This window comes from Ixodes scapularis, unplaced genomic scaffold, assembly GCF_016920785.2.
Source record: "Ixodes scapularis isolate PalLabHiFi unplaced genomic scaffold, ASM1692078v2 PGA_scaffold4__175_contigs__length_147842914, whole genome shotgun sequence".
In the NCBI taxonomy this organism is placed as follows: domain Eukaryota; kingdom Metazoa; phylum Arthropoda; class Arachnida; order Ixodida; family Ixodidae; genus Ixodes; species Ixodes scapularis.
In genome coordinates, this window is record NW_024609879.1 from 83,062,093 (window position 1) to 83,080,013 (window position 17,921).

Genomic DNA, 17,921 nt, shown 5'->3' on the forward strand with positions numbered 1-17,921 from the left:
AAAGATTCTCAACGACAAAGCAGCGTCCTGCACCATCAGCAAGCTAACGCTGCTCGAGAGTCCCACGCTCACATTTTATCAGAGTGAAGGCGGACAGCCAGATCGAGGCGCAGTCGTCTCTCATTTCCCGATTGCTGCGTCGTTGCTCTGACTAAACAATTGACAGTTCTCTCAAGACTTTATGAGCGTTAAATTGACGCGTCTATAGCGCGATAGAGTGTCGTGACAACAAAAAAGCTTACCCCGGCAGGGGCGTAATCAGCGGCGTGACGTTGCTATCCGTCACAACACCTGAGTGTGTGTATGTTATAGAGGGTCGTTTCAAATTAGGAGACCTTGTGAATATGAACAAGTTTTACTTTGAGAATTAGAATAAAATTAAGAAATCGAGAAGAAAACGTAGGAAAAATAAGAAAGTAAACTGGAATAAATGAAGAAGAAATACTATCTACACGAAGCAAGAGTAAATGTCATAGTCCGTAGATATCCAGAGATCGACGTAGGCGACTGAGTCAGTGTTCGTCAGCATCACTCACAGTCAGCCGTCTTCCTTCTGTGTCTGCTCGTCGCGGGGGAAGAATGGAGATCGACGTCGATCGGGACCCCTTGGCAAAGTCCCAGGGTCGATGACGGCGTCTGTTCAGGCTTCCGAAGGTCGGCTTCCACCGCCTGCCCAACCGGCCCTTTTTTTTTTTCCGGTCCTCTTCTTCTTTTTTCTCTACCCCCACCGTCGCACCATACTCGCACACCACAGCGGTGCAGTGTCCGTCAACGCCTATGTCGAGGACGGCGAAATATACACAAATAACAGCCGAAAAAAAAATTAACATGATTAGGCACGCGCTACCCTAGGTGCGTCCTATCATCTCTTTGTTCTGCGAATTCAACAAATGAGCAAGCGCTGTGGCTAATTGTTTTTCTTGTTCTTTAAATTATGAGACATTAAAGTCGTTGGAGCTTCTTGGAGCACAGAGCCCCACCATGTGTCATTATGGTGCTCAGAGATTGGAATTGATGGCAGTGATATAGACTGAACTTACGGATGAAAAATGTATCACGGCACAAATTTCTTAATCCACGCAATCAGAAATGCCACAACGATGCAAAGATTCCCAAAATTGAAGTTCAAAAATGCGAACCTAACAGTGTACACACAATTCAAAAGTGCATGGCAAAAAAAGAAGTTATATATTTATTTATTTATCTATTTATTTGTGGACATCCTGCGCAAAAAAAAAAGTATTCTCCATTAATTATTCATTTTAAATTATGATATTTGTTACACAGCGTAAAATATATCTTCAAACCTGCCTCGTTTTGGGTCACTTCTGGGAAGTGGAGCTTTAGAAGTCCAAGCGGGACTTCAGGAAGCTGTCCTGTTCACTCGGTAGTGACAGCAGAGTAGACGATATCGTATTTGAGGCCAATCATGTCTCCGGTTAGGGTCCCGTGACAACTGTCACGAAGCTGGTGATAACGCTGAACACGGCACCTGCCTTAAGCCCAAGGCCACACGTAGCATCCACTACACTATCAACTTGGGTCGAACTTTCACCAGGATATAAGTGACACATCCTCTCGCTGTGTTCATTGTTGGTACGCCCCTGATTAGTCTTTGTGATCGCACCCCCGTTCTGGCCTTGAAGGAGCTCTGCTTTTCAATTCTTCTGTTTTCTCTCTCTCCCTAAGCTGAAAGCATTGTAGAACGTGAGGACTCGGCGGACCAATCAACCGTAGACTTTTTATCGCTTCACTCCGCTCTCTGTGCGCATGTAACGGAAGGAGCGTGATCACGTGGTTTGACGGATGACGCATTAGCCGCTGACAATCCCGGAATGAGGCTGCTTGCGGACCTAGTTTCGCGTGTCGTGCGGCCTGCGGGGCTGCTGTGGATTTGGCTTCTATGGTAAAAGGTATCCCGATCGAAAGTCCTACCCGTATGTGGCAATAAGCGATTTCTTCAAAGAAGCCCATAGACATTCTTGTGATGAGTTCAGTGTTCGGTTCGGCAAATGACAGCTTGCGCTACGTCGTGGTGAATCTTCACGGATCTCTTCCTTCTCGGTTTTGTGTTTGAGTGGTTGGTCTGCAGTGCCCGTGTCGACGTATATTTTGGATTACATCTTTCAAGTCCGGTGTTTTGAACGTAAGTGCGCTGCAACCTACTTCGCGACAATTGACCGTTCTGTAGTGTCTATCTCCTGGCAGTGCCCATCTTCTGACAGCTGGGAGAATAATTTCCCCGTAATTCTATCGCAGTCGCCTGCCAGTAGCTCTCGGAAATCTTCTGAAAATTGGTTTTATTCTCCCTGCGTTTTGCGAAAAGACGTTTCATGGACACCTTTTCGTGGATACACGTTTGCTGGAGGCACGTTTAGTCGACACTCGTTACGCGAATTGCACGCTGCAGGGACATTTCGTCGCACCTGTATTACTGAGGCGCGGGCTCACCGACTCAGCCCACCCGTTCACTCCACTTGGCAACTCATTAAAAAAAAATAATAAAAACATATTTTGAGTTGTTTATAAACATCACGTGTTGATGAAACGATCTCGATGAAGCGTCTTTTGATGAACTGATTGCAGCGCAAATGAGTGGCAACTGGCATTAGAATTTCGGGGGAAGGGGGGGGGGGGGGTTTCGGCCGGCTGCCGGGAGACTAGACACTACTCAGGAATTGCCTTTGGTTCTTGTTTGCTTTGCAATATTCTCAGTTGTATAACAGCTCAGTAGTATTTTTTCACATAGTACAGATTGCTTAGTGTGTGCTTGTCTACAGAATGGGATGTGTGTAATAAACGTCTAGGAGATTTGAAAACAATACCTTGTGTCTGTTTGTTTACCTGTGCTTTTGCAAACACCTGGGTGAGTACATCTGTTTTTTGTTGCTGTTTTGTCGAAATGTTAGCTCTTTGTTTTAAATGGGACTATGAAGTTCGGCACGTCTTTCAAGGTTTTTTTTAAAGATGTCCAGAGACAACAAATAATTTGTTTCACATTTCTTACGATTGCGGTAAAAAGAAAAACTACAGGCAGCTATGGCACGATGGTCTCATAAGACGAGATATAGAAGAAGCTTTAGCAAACCATACAGAGAGCAATAGGCAGCTAAAGAAATCATAGCAAAAGCCATAGGCAGCTATTGCACGGTGTCTAAAAAGATCCATAGAGTAAGGCATAGAGATTTCCATACCACACCATACAAGATGCTATAGCTGGCTACAGGAACAATTGAAAATTCTATAGGCAGCTGTAGCACGGTGGGTATAGAGAACCATAGGACGAACTTTAGAATGAGCTATAGCGGACCATACAAAGAGCAATAGGCGGCTAGAGAAAGCTATAGGCAGCTATAGCACGGTGTCTAAAAAGATCCATAGAGTAAGCCATAGAGATCTCCATAGGAGACCATACAAGATGCTATAGGCGGCTAAAGGGACCATAGGAAATGCCAACGTTACTGAAACACTCAGTTGGGAAACTCCCATAGAGACAGCTTTGAAAAAGTGGCCCCAATCTGTCTCCGAGCACCGAGCTAATGACGAACACAACGCCACCATTTCTCCCGCAGCGGCCTCTCGAAGAACTGCACGTGACTTCTATTTTGGCTTAAGAACAGATACAGCGGTAGAGGTTACAGGGGTTCCACCCCCGTCTCCCCGGCGGACGCGCCGCGTTCAACTACTGACGTTAAAATGCACCTAGGTCAGGACGTGCTACCTGAAAGGCCCGCTGAGGCATGGTTGTATGAAAACAATATTAATTGTTCCGCAAAACCTTGCGAACTAAAGATGATAAAAACATCACGCGCCCATCATTTGGTACTAAACTCCAATAAATTCCATACAAAAAGAGTCTTTTCCGTTTGTTTTTACGCAAAAACAGGCTTTCAAAAAGCTCAAGGGGACCACAGTACAGACAAACGATAAAGAGTGGCGCTGTTGTCGCATTTAGCTCGGTCTCGGTGGACGCCAGCGGCCCAGGTTTCGACGGCGAGTTTCCCAACTGAGTGTTTTAGTAACGTTGGGAAATGCTATAGGAAGCTGTAGCACGATGGGTATAGAGAACCATAAGACGAGCTATAGAATGAGCTATAGCGGACCATACAAAGGGCAAAAGGCGGCTAAAGAAACCGTAGGAAAAGCCATAGGCAGCTATAGCACGGTGTTTAAAAAGATCCATAGAGTAAGCCATAGAGATCTCTATAGCAGACCATTCAAGATGCTATAGGCGGCTAAAGGAACCCAAAGAAAAGCCATAGGCGGCTATAGCATCCTTTCTAAAGAGACCCATAGATTAAACCATACGAAATTCGATAGCGAAATTTCCATTGAAAAAGTTATAGACAACCATAGGGGAGACCATAGGAAAAGCTATAGACAGCCATAGAAGCGGCTATAGCTAATTGGGCCAATTTGCTATAGCCGGCCATACAAAGGATTTTCTATAGCCGACCATAGACCATTTTTGTTTGGGAAAAAAGGAACATAGGGGTTTGGTAAAACATAGTCCTATCAAGCGTAGCAGGGGATCACAGTTTACGGTGTTATCGAGTGTAGCACGGCTTGATGTGCATGACGTGGACGACATCAGGTCATGGTTGGCGGCGCGATGTTCTTGTTTTGTCTAGCATCACCTCGTAGTTCAGGTCTCCGAGGCGACGAAGTATTCTCTAAGGTCCGAAGTATCGTTTCGGGAGTTTCTCACTGAGGCCGCGGCGACCGAAAGGGTGTCCTCAACCACACTCCGTCTCCTGGCTGAAAGCGAACGTCCCGACGACGAAGGCTGTACGGTGAGCATACACGCGTTGTTGGTCTTGTAGCCGGAGGCTGGCGAGCTGCCGGACTCCCTAGACCCGTTGAGTGACGATCTGGGAGTCACCACTGTCGCCGTCGTCAGGTTCGTGAGGCAGCATTGCGTGCAGCGTCATCGTTACTTTGCGACCATGAACCAGCTGGAATTGTGTGACTCAGACTCATGCGCCGCGGCGTTGCACGCAAACATGACGTAGGGAAACACCTCATCCCAGGTCTTGTGCTCTACGTCAACATACATGAAGATCATGTCGGCGATAGTTTTGTTTAGCCGTTCTGTTAGTCCACTTGCGTGCCAGTGTTTAGACGGTGGATGATGCTACTGAGACGAAAGAACTCTTGCATCAGCTGGGCCATGAACGATTATCCACGGTCTGTAATGAGGACTTTGAGGGCACCGTGCCTGAGAACGATGGACTCGATAAAAAGCTTGGCGCCTTCAAGAGCCATACCAGAGGAAGGACTTCCGTCTCGGCGTACCGTTTGAGATAATCCTGGTGCCACGATTATCCGTAGGTTTTCCTAAGTCGTTGGTCCAAGCAAATTTGTACCGATTTGCTGAAATGAGGAAGGTGGCGGCACAACAGGCTGAAGTTGTCCCGCCAGCCTCGTCGGTGGTTTTTTTCGTCGATGACATTCGTGACAAGATTGGGTGCAGTGATGAACTGTCTTGGCAAGCTTGGGCCAGTAGTACTTCTCACGTATCTTTGCAACAGTCCTGCTGTAGTCAAGTTTTTTCACCGTCAGGTCATCGTGGTAAGCTTGAGATATCACTTCTCGAAGATTGGAAGGGATCAGCAACAGCCACACCGCGTTGTTGTCGCTGGAGTTCTCCTTGTACAGCACATTTTGTCGGATAGGGGAGGTTGGCCGTGTTCGTATGAAAAAACGGTGAACCGCACTCCCTTGTTGCTCTAGGTGCTCGTTGCATCCTCAAAGTTCAGGATCATCACTTCGGAGTGCTGCCATGTCACTATCATCTAGTGTGCCGAGGAAACACCCGTCGTCGTCGTCCTTCGTGCAGGCAGGACCGGCCTCGACGGGTGCCCTTGAGGGACATTCGGCGTCACTGTGCTTTCGACCGGACCTGTACAGCATGATCATATCATACTCCTGCAGTCGTAGACTCCACCTGGCGAGGCGTTTTAAGGGGTCCTTCAGATTCGCGAGCCAGCAAAGCAAGTGGTGGTCTCTAACCACACAGAACAGACTTCCGCACAAGCACAGACGATACTTGGTGATGGTCCAGACGACGGCGAGGCATTCTTTCTCTGTCGTAGAGTAATTACCTTCCGCCTTGAACAGTGTCTGGCTTGCGTGTCCGATTACCAGCTTTGTTCCCTCCTGTATTTGAACCAGCCCCGCGCCAAGCCTCGTGTTACTTGCGTCCGTGAGAATTTATGTTTGTCCATGCTGGTCGAAATGGACAAGGACGGAGGGTGTTTAAAGTCTTCGTTTAAGCTCGCCGACCACCCGCTAACACTTTTTTGTCAACAGAAGCGGTACGGCGTTTTTTCTGAGGTATGTGAGTGGCGCACAAAAGTTTCACAAACATTGGAACGAAGCGCGTGTAGTACGCACATATGACCAGGACTTTTATGGCCTCCCTGTTCTACTGTGGGCAAAATACGGCTACCTCTCGCGTCTTTTCGGGGTCAGGACGAACACCCTCGCTGCTCTAGATGTGGCCTAGAGGCTTGAACTCACCATAAGTGAAATGACATTTCGTTGGCTTGAGAGTTAGCCTAGCGCCCTTGGTGGCTTGAACTACGGCACGGAGTCGTCGTAAGTGCTCGTCAAAGTTGCTGGCGAACACTACAACGTCATCCAGGTAGAAAAGAAAGCTCTGCTACTTTTAATCTGGCTAGCACGATGTCCATGGCACGCAGGAAGGTCGCAGGCGCTGTGCATAGTCCGAAGGGTATCACTTTGAGTTCGTTCAGTCCGAGGGGCGTGACGAAGGCAGTCTTCTCCAAGTCCCGTTCGTCAACTTCGAGCGCAGCAACTCTTCAAGGCCATCGACGAAAAGTATCGGAAGTGGCGCAGGCGGTCTAGAGCAGGGGTCCAAATGCATTGGAGTGTGGGGGCCAGATAGCCTACCCCCAGAGGACGAGTGCCACAACGGGGAGGAGATATTTTCTCGCGCGTCTCCGACCAAGCGCGCCCATGGCCAAATGTGAATTGTCGTATACTTGTGCAACAAGTTCAAAGTATGCATCAAGCGGCTGAAAATGTACCCGAATAGTGTACTATTTTTGAACTTCTCCTCCAAATGCGATGATTTTAGTCATCGGCCCCATATGACATGGTGGCCATTTTATCGAGGGACTCAAAGCTCTGCAAAGTAAGTAACCTTGTTTCACTTCTCACGCAATACAATAAAAAGCGCCCGTGGCAAAATGGTTATCGTCCTTGGCTCCTACGCAGGTGGCTTGTGGTTCGATTCCTGGGAGAGGGCGCTTCTTTTTGTTGTTTTTGTAAATGTCGCGTTATGGTGAATTATAGAACATTGTTGTTTATTCGAGGTTCTAATGTTCCACGGGCAGAATGTTCTGCGCCAATTGTTCCGGAAGCCCTCGCGTGTACAAAAGGGGCTCCGCGTGGCTACCCGCAACCAGTCTCGCCCCAGCGCTCGATCCTGCTGTTTCGCCTAAATCAACACCTGCGACGCTAATCTTTTCCATATCTTTTTTCGGCGCAAGTTTAGTTTCTCCATTTAATTTGACGCCACATCATTTGTCATTCGTGACAATATTTGTTCTTTTGGAACAAGAAACTAAAACCAAGAGATGTTGTGTTTCACGTTGCAAAGCCGCCGACTGTCCCAGTGACGCCGTAAAGGCTTTTCTAGACTATGTACTTTTCTTTCTTCTTTTTGTAAGCTCACTGTGTTGCCCTATCCAGCTTTTATTTACCTATATAACTAATTTGAGGCCCCACCTGATGTTGTAAAAATATTAAAAACACCACCATACAACAGTACTCTCAGTTCTCAATAGAGCGAGAGCAAGCAAACAGTCATAAAAAACATGTCTTCACACGAGAGCTTTCGCTTTCCTTGGGATTTTTATACCAGCATTATTAGAAAATTTCTTCTTTTAAAGATATTGTCTGACAGCTAGAAGCCGGAGCTGGTAGTTTTTAGAGTGCAGCTCTTAGGCGCCCGTTTCCGGCTTGAGCGGCTTCGCCGTTGCCGTCGGCGCAACCGTGAGGTCACGTGACCTTGGTGACGTCACAAGGGTCACGTGACCTCACATTTACGCCGACTCCCCTCGGAGGGAGGTGCAGCAGGCAGGATGAGAAGGTGAGGAAGACAAAGAAGGGGGTATACGCTCCCCTCAGTATCCTTCCCTATTCCTCCTCAAGAGCTGCGCTCTAATTTTGTGCCCACCTTTGCACCGTAGTAGTGGTATTGCAATTCCTGTTGATTTACAAGAATTGGCTGAGACGAAAATATTTAGACGATTGAATACTTGAACGAACCGAAAAGTGAATAGTGCAAAATCGTGAACAGAGCGCGCATGGTCCTTCTCGGATGGATATGAATCGACGATATAAAACAAATATTTATGGCGCATGTGTAACACCTTTTAGAAACTAAAGCCCGCTCGTATCTTAATGTTGTTAGGTCAGTTACATCCAAGGCTAAGCGAGGACAAGCAAGGAGAGCCAGCAGACAGGTTTCACCGCCGAGCATCAGCGACCATGCTGACGAAACACTCCAGGTGGCCCGGGGAAACACTTTTTAGTTTTCCTTTTTGAATGATCCGTCATCCCCTTTGCGTTCGCTCTGAACGTTGAAGGTGGAATTGTGTTTTAGGTTTTATCGCATCGCAAGCAACGGTGCTTGCAATGTTGAGAAGACCGCGTCGTCCCCCGCTTGTATATATCGCCTCATAATCATCATCACTAGACGTGGCACCGCGGGCCTCCATGGTACGGGCTGTCGCCTTTCCGCAGTGCCACGGCTCTCCTGAGCCAGTAAAGATTACGATTACGATTACGATCGACTAAATCTAACAAAAAAGAAGAGCGCGCGACATGACGAGGCAACTTTATCAGGCTGCACGCTGCTCGCAAGCGATCCAAAGTCAGACATTAGCTGCGCAATCGGGCAACGCAGAAAGCCGTTGGAAATGCGGAAACAAGACGCCTGCGCATTCACTGCGTCCGTCGACGGCCAGAATGTCTAGTGTTTTCGCGTATGCGAATGGGAGGATCAATGCCTTTTAAGGGCTGTGCACCATGGTGCCTAGAAACCTATGCCGGACAATCGAATGTTCCCATATTCTACTTCCCGAAGACCGAGCGACGGTGTATTCAATGGATTAAGATAATTCCGGGGAGAGTAGTTCAACTTGCGAGCTCTTCGAAGGTACGTCGGTTTGGCGTCTTTTTGTTTTATCCTTGAACTCTTTACTACCGAATTGTTAATGTGTCCAGATGGACAATAGTATAGTAAACAACCCAAAATAACGGGTAACCACTTTCAGATTGTTTTGAAATATTGTGTTGGTTTCAGCATGCGAATCACCTGCGCAGAGTATTTTGTTTGTGTTCAAGCTTTTGCATTTGACACCACCCCTGTGGTCTACCAGCTGCGCAGAAACGTCCCATCTAGAATTTGCGAAGCGGGACTAACATTTAAAGGCCCCGAAATGCAAGTAAATGTCATCGAAGCCCGCTGGAAGTAAAAATAGTTCCGATCAAAGAGTTCCCTTGCTCTTGGGTTCAGTTGGACATTACAAACACTGCGTTATGGGGGTGACTAATGCTGCGGAAACGCGCCTAATCGCATTAAGTGGGGCGATGCTAAACAAGAGGATTTTGATGACCTTTGCTGCGCCCTGATAAGGAAGCCCGGTCACAGACCACCCGAAACTTCTTTAGTGCAGTGGGACGCCACACAAAAAGGGCTGGTTGTTGGTTTAAGTCAAGAAGGCACGGCTGAAAAAGAGCACCCGATCATGCACGTCAGCAGAAAACTACAGCTTGAGAACAAGAGGAGAGCACCATTAAATATAGTACGCTTGCCTCGTTTCAACTGTTGAAGAACTCCCATATTATTTGTCGGGTTCGCCCTTTATTGATATCACAGATCACCGACCCCTAACGTGGCTCCAATATGTGTCGAACAAAATGGTCGACTGCTCAAATGGAGCTTAATTTTGCGACTGTACGTATCTAAGGTAAATCACAAAAAAGAATCCTTGCACGTCCATGCAGATTGCTTGAGCAGAACGTCCTCTGTCATGTCGTAACACGGCAATGATTCACCCACTTTGAATGCGTCAACGTTAGTACCTGAACAACAGGGAAAAGCAGACGGAGTCCATCTGCGGACAATAAAGTGGAAAGGAGGAAACGCGCGCGGGCTGGCGAGGCGAGAGGGAGGCGACGGAGGCGACGTCACGGGGTGGGAGCCAATGCGCGCGCGGATGCTGGGGAAAGTCTGAACTCGGAGGTGTGAAGCGTGCCTATGCCTTGGTTTGTGCTAGAAAATGGAGTGGGAACCAAGCACTAGCACTGATCCAAGTATGCGGACACACAAAAAAAAAATTAAAGGAAGATCTGTTGGTGGATCATTAGGGAGCGCATAAGCATAATTGGGAAACGTAACACACGTCCTCTTTTGGGCGACTTTAATGCTGAGACCGTAACAAATTAAAAAAGGGCAGCAAAACATAGGGGATTAGAAAAAGCCAAAATACAAACCAAAAGAAGAAAACCTAAAGGGTCAGCGTTAGTGTTTCCCAAAGAAGGACGTATGTGGCGTCTCTCCAAGGTCATGGTAACGCATTTTCTAAGAATGCACCAAGACATCTTCCTTTATTTTTTAGAATTGTTGTACAAAAAAATTCTGCCAGAAATTGTCGCGTGTCCCTTCTTGAAGCCATTTTTATTTGTACTGGTTGTTTTATTTAAAACATGGGGTGTGCGGGACTGCTGGCACGGCCTTGGTTAGCCGTTGCTTTGGTGCTTCTGGCGGGTCTCCTTCATCGCCTCATCGATCATTATCATCGATGCCATAGCTAAAAACTAAAGGAGATTTTCTATTCTTAAATCTCATTAATATAGTCTTATCAAAGTTAATATCCGTTTGACATTGCTTGCTTCAATTAAAATAACAGACAAAGGATTCATTACGTAACTGTTGATCATTAAGAGACGAAATGTCATAATATAGAATGCAGTCATCTGAATAAAGACGAATTTTTACTGGTATGTTTTTGACAACATCATTTATATAAAAAATGAATAAAAAAGGCCCTAACACCGATAGGCCTGTTGCTTCCGTTCAGGGGGTGCTGTAGCGTTCAGGAGACGCAACCACAAACGAGACGCCACCGCCAGCGTCCGCGAAACGCGAACATTTAATGCTAATGTGAAGTGGCATCCCAGCGTCCCATCATGCACCTTCCACGGGCGTAAACTAGCGTCTGTAAGCGTCGTTCCTCAGAGTCTGCTCACGGTTCATGCGCACTGACAGAGCGTTTGAAAGGATGCGACGCTACGCATGGCGGAAATGCGACCTAAAAATGTCTGATGTTGCTCGCCAGGGACGCTGTTCAAAGCTTGAGAGCTACGGTTCTATCCCTGAGGTACATCTGAGCTGACCAATCCTTCCGCAGAGAAGGCATTTGCGAATGAAACAAAGTGCGACCTGCCATGGACATTTTGCGAGAAGCGTTCTGCGCACGCGCGAGCGCCCGAGGTCAAGTGGAGGAAGTCTGCACGAAAAATTGAAGAAATTGGGAAGGAGGCTGTGTATCATCGAGTAGAACACGTAATTTCAGCAGATATATAATTGTGCTACACACAAAAAAAAAAAGAGAGTGGACGGAAAGAAATACACGACGTATGGGTGGACGTACGGATGCCCCTCTTTAAAGCCGCGTTGGGCACGCGCCGCAGGTCAGAGAGCGAAGAAACTGGTAGCGTAACTTCCATTGTCGATTAGTAGCGCAGGTAGGTCACTACCTCGATTTTTAGTTTGCGCAGCCACCGCCTGGTGCCGTTGATATGTAGAAAAGGTCCAATCAAATAATCTGAAAGCCAATCGAGCAGAAGGCGATTCTTAAAAATGACTTTTTACCTTAAAAGAAGTTTAAGTGTGTCACTTAATCAAACGCCTTCGAATAGTTGATATAAAGAACGACAACTCGTCCTCTTTTATCTGATGATGAATCAATGCCATGAGTGAGTAAATTCGAGAATTTGCGTGGTGGTTGAGATAAGAGTACAAAAACCGTGTTGTTGAGGACAGAGTAAAAATTGCTTCCGAGATAATTGGATTTATCTTGAACACTATGGTGGTCAAGGAATTTAGTGCAAAAGGATGTAAGACAAAAGTCAAATTGTTCTAGAAGTCATAAGGCTCTGTTTATTACCGGATATGTAAATGGGAACTATTCTTGCTGATTTCCAAAGTCGAAGAACATTTCCAGGTGAAAGAGACTTCTGGAAAATTATAGTTAAATATCTCGACGTCCAGACGCAGTAACGATGATCCAGAAAAGAATTTGGTATGTCATCCGGGCCTGAACACTTTTTAAAGTCGATCGAGGTTCAGGAGAAAATTAAGTGCACCAGAATCATTAACCTGAATGTTTGTTAACGGCGCACACGATATAATGGGAGAAAAACTAGGTTCGCAGCCGTTATCTAGATTGTAAACAGACCTAAAATATTCATTAAAGCTATTCGAAATATCAGAAGGGTCAATAACACATTCATTCTGAATAATGAAATTACGGGGTGTGTCATTTCTGGTTAGGATGGATCTCCAAAACATTGCTGGATTTGACTTCATAAATTGAGTTGCGGTTACATTAAATTAAGCCTCTTTTGCGGCAGTCATCTTTTCTCCTAAAATTTTCCTCAAACATTCAATCGGTCTACGTCCACTGCCGTAAAACAACGCTTTAGTTTCTGATTCCTCTTAACACGGCGTAATAACTGCAACACTTATCTAGTTATCCACGGATGTGCGAGATTCTCTTTGTTCTTATTTTGACTGGATCACACTTCGAAATACAGTCACTAACGCGAGGAATTTGCCGAGTAACACATCGACGTCAGAGTCACGACTCAGAGCAACAAATTCATCAAAATAAAAACCGAGGACATTAAGAATGGACAGATAATCTGCTCTCTAGAAAGGAGAGCATTTTGGAATTTACATGCAGTATACGAATATTAAGCGTCCCAAAAACAGCAATGTGGTCTCAAAGACCTCTTACTACAGAACACTCATAACCAGACAAAGTAATGCTACGACTGAAGAAAACGAGATCAAGAATTGAATTATCCCTAGTACACTGATGACCGCCTTGATCGCAATCAAACGACACAGCGATATCAACAAGAGCATTACACACCTGTATGTCTCGGCTGCCTGCGGTCAACGTACTCCAATTTATACCAGGCACGAAAACAATTTCCCGTAAGGATGAATTTGTAGTTCCTAAGGCTATTTTGCAATATGTCATCATGAATATCAAAAAGCACTTGAGCGGAGGAACCGGCAGCTCTGTATATAGCTCCAACAACAAGAACAAACGTATCGACATTCACCTTGCACCAGAGTGACTCTGCATTTGCTAAGGAGGGAAGCACGGTGAAGCGGACACCAGACCTAAAAAATAATGCTACGCCACAGACGACCTATCACAACAAACCACATCACAATTAGAGGGAGTAAATTTACAGTCAAGTATAGAGTCGTACAACCAGGTTTCAGTAACAAATATGGCGTGGAGGGAATAAGAAGCAAATTAAGTTGACTTTGGAAAAAGGCTTCTGGCACTAATGTTTAACAGGGAAACAATTTATTCTGCGTGTCATTCAGCGGGTGTATAAGTAACTGAGGGAGAAGCTGTCACAATGCAATTGTTTGACGCGTCCCATGTGTACCGAACGTTCCTGACGTAAAATTTTTTTTGACCCTCTCCATCTGAGCTTGGCCGTACTATGCCAAAGCTGCCTACGAATGTTACGTACGCGTGGGGAGAAGTCCTCGTTAATGAACAAACTGGTGAACTTCAGTTTTCGTGTGTTTTTAAGAATTAATGTTTTGTCACGGTGGTCAATCACCTGAGAGATAATAGGCCTAATTTTACCCTCGATATGAGAACCAAGACTATGACAGCGTTCAATGCCATCACAAATAACCGAGAGCTTGGAAGACAAAAGATCGGTGACACAGTTTACTAGAGACGCGGGCGGTTCATTATCAGCTTCATCTAATCCATACAAAATCAGATCATTCCTACGCGAACGATTTTCCAGGTCTTCGCTCTCATCTGTCAGCCGGGTAACGGCCACCCTCAAGAGCAACAATTTTATCTTCAAGACATCGCAATTTGTTATCAAGAGCCGGTAGTTGTGATAAAGTGGAATCAATAACAGCAAGGCGTGCCTCGAAACCATCACGTTTAGTCTGCAAAGATGCCTGATTACATTTTATTGGGGTAATATCGGCAGCAATTTTAGGTTGCCCTCCAGGATTTGTTTAAGAATAGTCAGTTCAGTTGAATATACAGATTATACTATGCGTCATACATTTGGAACAAAACTTACTGTGAGTTCTTTTTTTTTACCGATTTATAGCAACGGACAAAACCGGATGCAAAAATCAAGCAGCCAAGAGCTTTAAAAAGTTAGTAAAGAAAATTAAATTTTCGAACAAAATTTAGACGTATCGTTTCTTCATTCCGGAAATAGTGCTATAATATATATTTTTGGGGCAGAATCAAATACCTAACCCGACATGTTTTTTTCGATTCAAAATAACAGGACCCTATTATGATAAACTTGGAGAACACATGTGTGTGTCGTGGATGCAGCGCATCCGAATACCCCCCCCCCCCCCCCCCATGCTAAGCTTCCCATTGAAAACGCTTTGAAAACGATGCACGCCTAATGCCCGCACGACATCTTTTCTGCTCCCCGGATTCATCACAAGGATCAAGACAATTTCATTTTTTTCTGAAGATGATTCAGTTTTGGTCAGCTTTGCACGTCATGAATCAATTCTGAAACTGCTTTACAAACATAGATCACGGTGTCCAAGTCGGCCCCGTTATAGCAAGCTAGAGATCTTTCACAACATAAATATAATATTCGTAGGTTTGCACGTCTCGCGCAGTCTCACGTAACTTTAATTCCGCCACTAAATTATCAGACGTAAATAATTAAGATTTTTATTAGGAAATTACTTGGAGAAGCCCAGACTTAGCTTAGAGATGCTCGGATACAAACATGTTTGTTTCGTCATGAGACGAAGGCAGTGACGTAAAAATAAAAAAATAATACAGCCGCTAATCGCAACGTCACGCCTTTTTTGGATACGACCGGCTGCGCAGCAATGCAGTCGGTCGTAACTCTTCACAAGGGGCTTAAAACAAGTCTTGTTTCAGTCGGTCGTAGTCAAGCGCAGGTGTGTGAAGGGGCCTTCATCTGCTTGCGGAGAGGATTTTTTTTTTTGTACCCCAACAGAAAAGGCGTTGAGGGTTGACGTCACAATGAGAAAGACCGTCTAGAATAATATAGAGTTTTAGGGAACCGTATTTGCGCATCCGATACGCTACAAAGGGGCCCTCCGGTACGAACTGCACATGTGAATCTCTTCTGCGGTAGAGCATGCGCGGTGCGTAGTGGAGGGCTCGTCGCACCATGTCGGATGTGCAGAAAAGGCTTCCTGAAACCCTGTAATAATATAAAGGAAACATACGGTAAATTTGTGAGCAATAATTCGAGAATATTAACATTTGTCGTTAAGCATTGTGGAGGTGAGTAATACGTTTAGGTAAGGAAAAGTAAAGGTAAGACTAAGTAAAATTACTTGCTGTTGTTCCGCTGGCCACAACAAAAAGCGTAGACCAATAAAAGTAAAACTCAGGTATTTCAAACAATTTATATAGAGTAAGCAAATCCTAGACCAATTCACTTAAAATACTTAGGAATTAGCAACGAAAGGAATAAATGATGCAAGGAGAAGGATGGTGAGAATGGTGGCACTGAGCTTCTTTCCAGTCTACGCGATTATAAACGCCGAGCGAGTCAAATGCTATGAGGAAGGAAAGTGCGACACGCGTCAGAAAAATGCTTCGGGTATTTCTGTACTGGAGAGAGACTCTGCAATGCGGACTGCACTGTTTCGTGACACCAAAGGAGAAGTATTGACAGAGAAATGAATAATAGAGCGGCGAATCTCGGGTGCGCGCAGAGGGACCGGAGAAACAGGTGATGACTAGTGAGTGGCATTTACGGATGGGCAGTATTTCAAATACAAGTATTTGAAATACCTATTTTAAATACTTTATGTATTTTGCATTTGTATTTAATTACCAATTGGGTAATGTATTTGACCTGTGTATTTAAATACTTAAAAGTGGGTATTTCAAATACAAATGTAATTAAATACAATTTTCTGGGCGAAAATTCATCCCTCAAATTTGTTGTCACTGTCCAGAGCAGAAAGAAAACTACGTTCTGCACCGAATGCAGTGTCTCTCGATCAAGCACAAGCGTTTAGTGACTTTGTGATTACGGTGCTAGTCCAGGGCAAGAATAGTGACGAAGTCGACGTTCACAGGCATGCGGGCTAAATAAGTGCCTGTGACAACTTGTGATGCTTTCCAGCCTGATTTTCATCCATATTTTTTGCCTGGGACATTTTAAAGCGCGGGTCGTCCAAATTTTCGTAGCTGGTGCGAGTTGCAACAATAAAAAATTCTCTACCTAGTGCTCCGCGTCTTGGTCGTCTCGGTTCTTTGTTGGTCTATACCAAAATGTAATCGACAAAAAAGCTGGTTGAAGATTTGTACTTTCTTCACTTATTACGTCCAAGCTGATTACATTTCTTTGTGATTATGTTTCTATTACGTCACTAGGGTCTCGCACACTAACTCCCGAGTGTGCAATGCAAAATTAAAATGAGATACCCAGAAACCCGCTGCAGGTGCCCTGAAGTCGCTGACGCAAATTTTGAGTAATGTATTTGGTAAAGTATTTGGAGGAAACCAAATACATTTGGTTTATTTGTATCTTGTGCTTAAGTGTTGTAGTTGTTTTTTTGGAAATGTAATTAGATTTGTAATTAAATACATTTTTGACGAAGTATTTTGTATTCGTATTTCGATACATATTTCCAATGTATTTTGCCCATCCCTGGTGGCATTATTCCAGCACTCGTGGAAGCATCAGTGGTGCGCATGTAATAAACTCCGTGTCGTGGGCAGGGACTCACTGTTGATTTTTATATTACCACTTAAACAACAATCCTAAAAGTACGTTGTTTTTTTTCCTCACCGGTTTTAGTTCAGGGTGCTAGGCTACGGGAGACTCAGGTACCAATAGCGTGCACTTACGATGTGACAAGAACACTAATATCCTGCTCTTTGCTGTGTCCATAAATCTGTTTAGTTTCTTCTAGCGTAAAAACTGCTTCAGCGTAAAGTTTTTCACTGCAGCTTGGACAGTCCACGTCCCTTCCATAAATAATGTGGCGAACCACACCCTGCTGCAAACAAATGTTAATTAAAGATAGTATTACAATGCCTTCAGTAAGTGAGAAGATCATATATACAGTAGGGCGAACACGCACGTCTATTTCAACTTTGGTCAGTAGAAATTGAACCATTGGTTCTGTCGTGTCTTCATAGCGACTGTTTACCTGCAAAGTTAAAAAAAAAGATGTGAGAAAAGTGAAAATAAATATTTACAAAATAAAGAACATTATTTGGTGCGTTTTTTGTTTTACTAAAGTTAACTAATAAAGAAATGATAATTCGCGAAATACCAGCACGAATTTAAAAACGTAAGCCGCCCTACTTTAATTCTAAACTTGCTCCTCTCCAAAAGGTGTATTTTCAATCAAGGTAGAACAATACTTTTTAGATACATATTCGCCTCTCCTACTAATAATGCTAAATACATTATTTAGGAAGTACACCGCTAGATAATTGTCTGACGTTTGTGTATTTTCAGTTTCAGAATTGTATTTTTAACATTCGGGGCTTGGCGCCTAATCTCAAACATATTGTTTTGGGTTTCAATAGAAACGTGGTCAGATAAGTTCAAATTTTGGCTGAGAGTAGTTA

The 17,921-nt window shown here is 44.7% G+C and overlaps 1 pseudogene; it reads right to left on the reverse strand.

Moving 5' to 3' along the window:
- Positions 1–17,921, reverse strand: part of LOC115313290 — a 152,698-nt pseudogene that overhangs the window by 48,862 nt on the left and 85,915 nt on the right.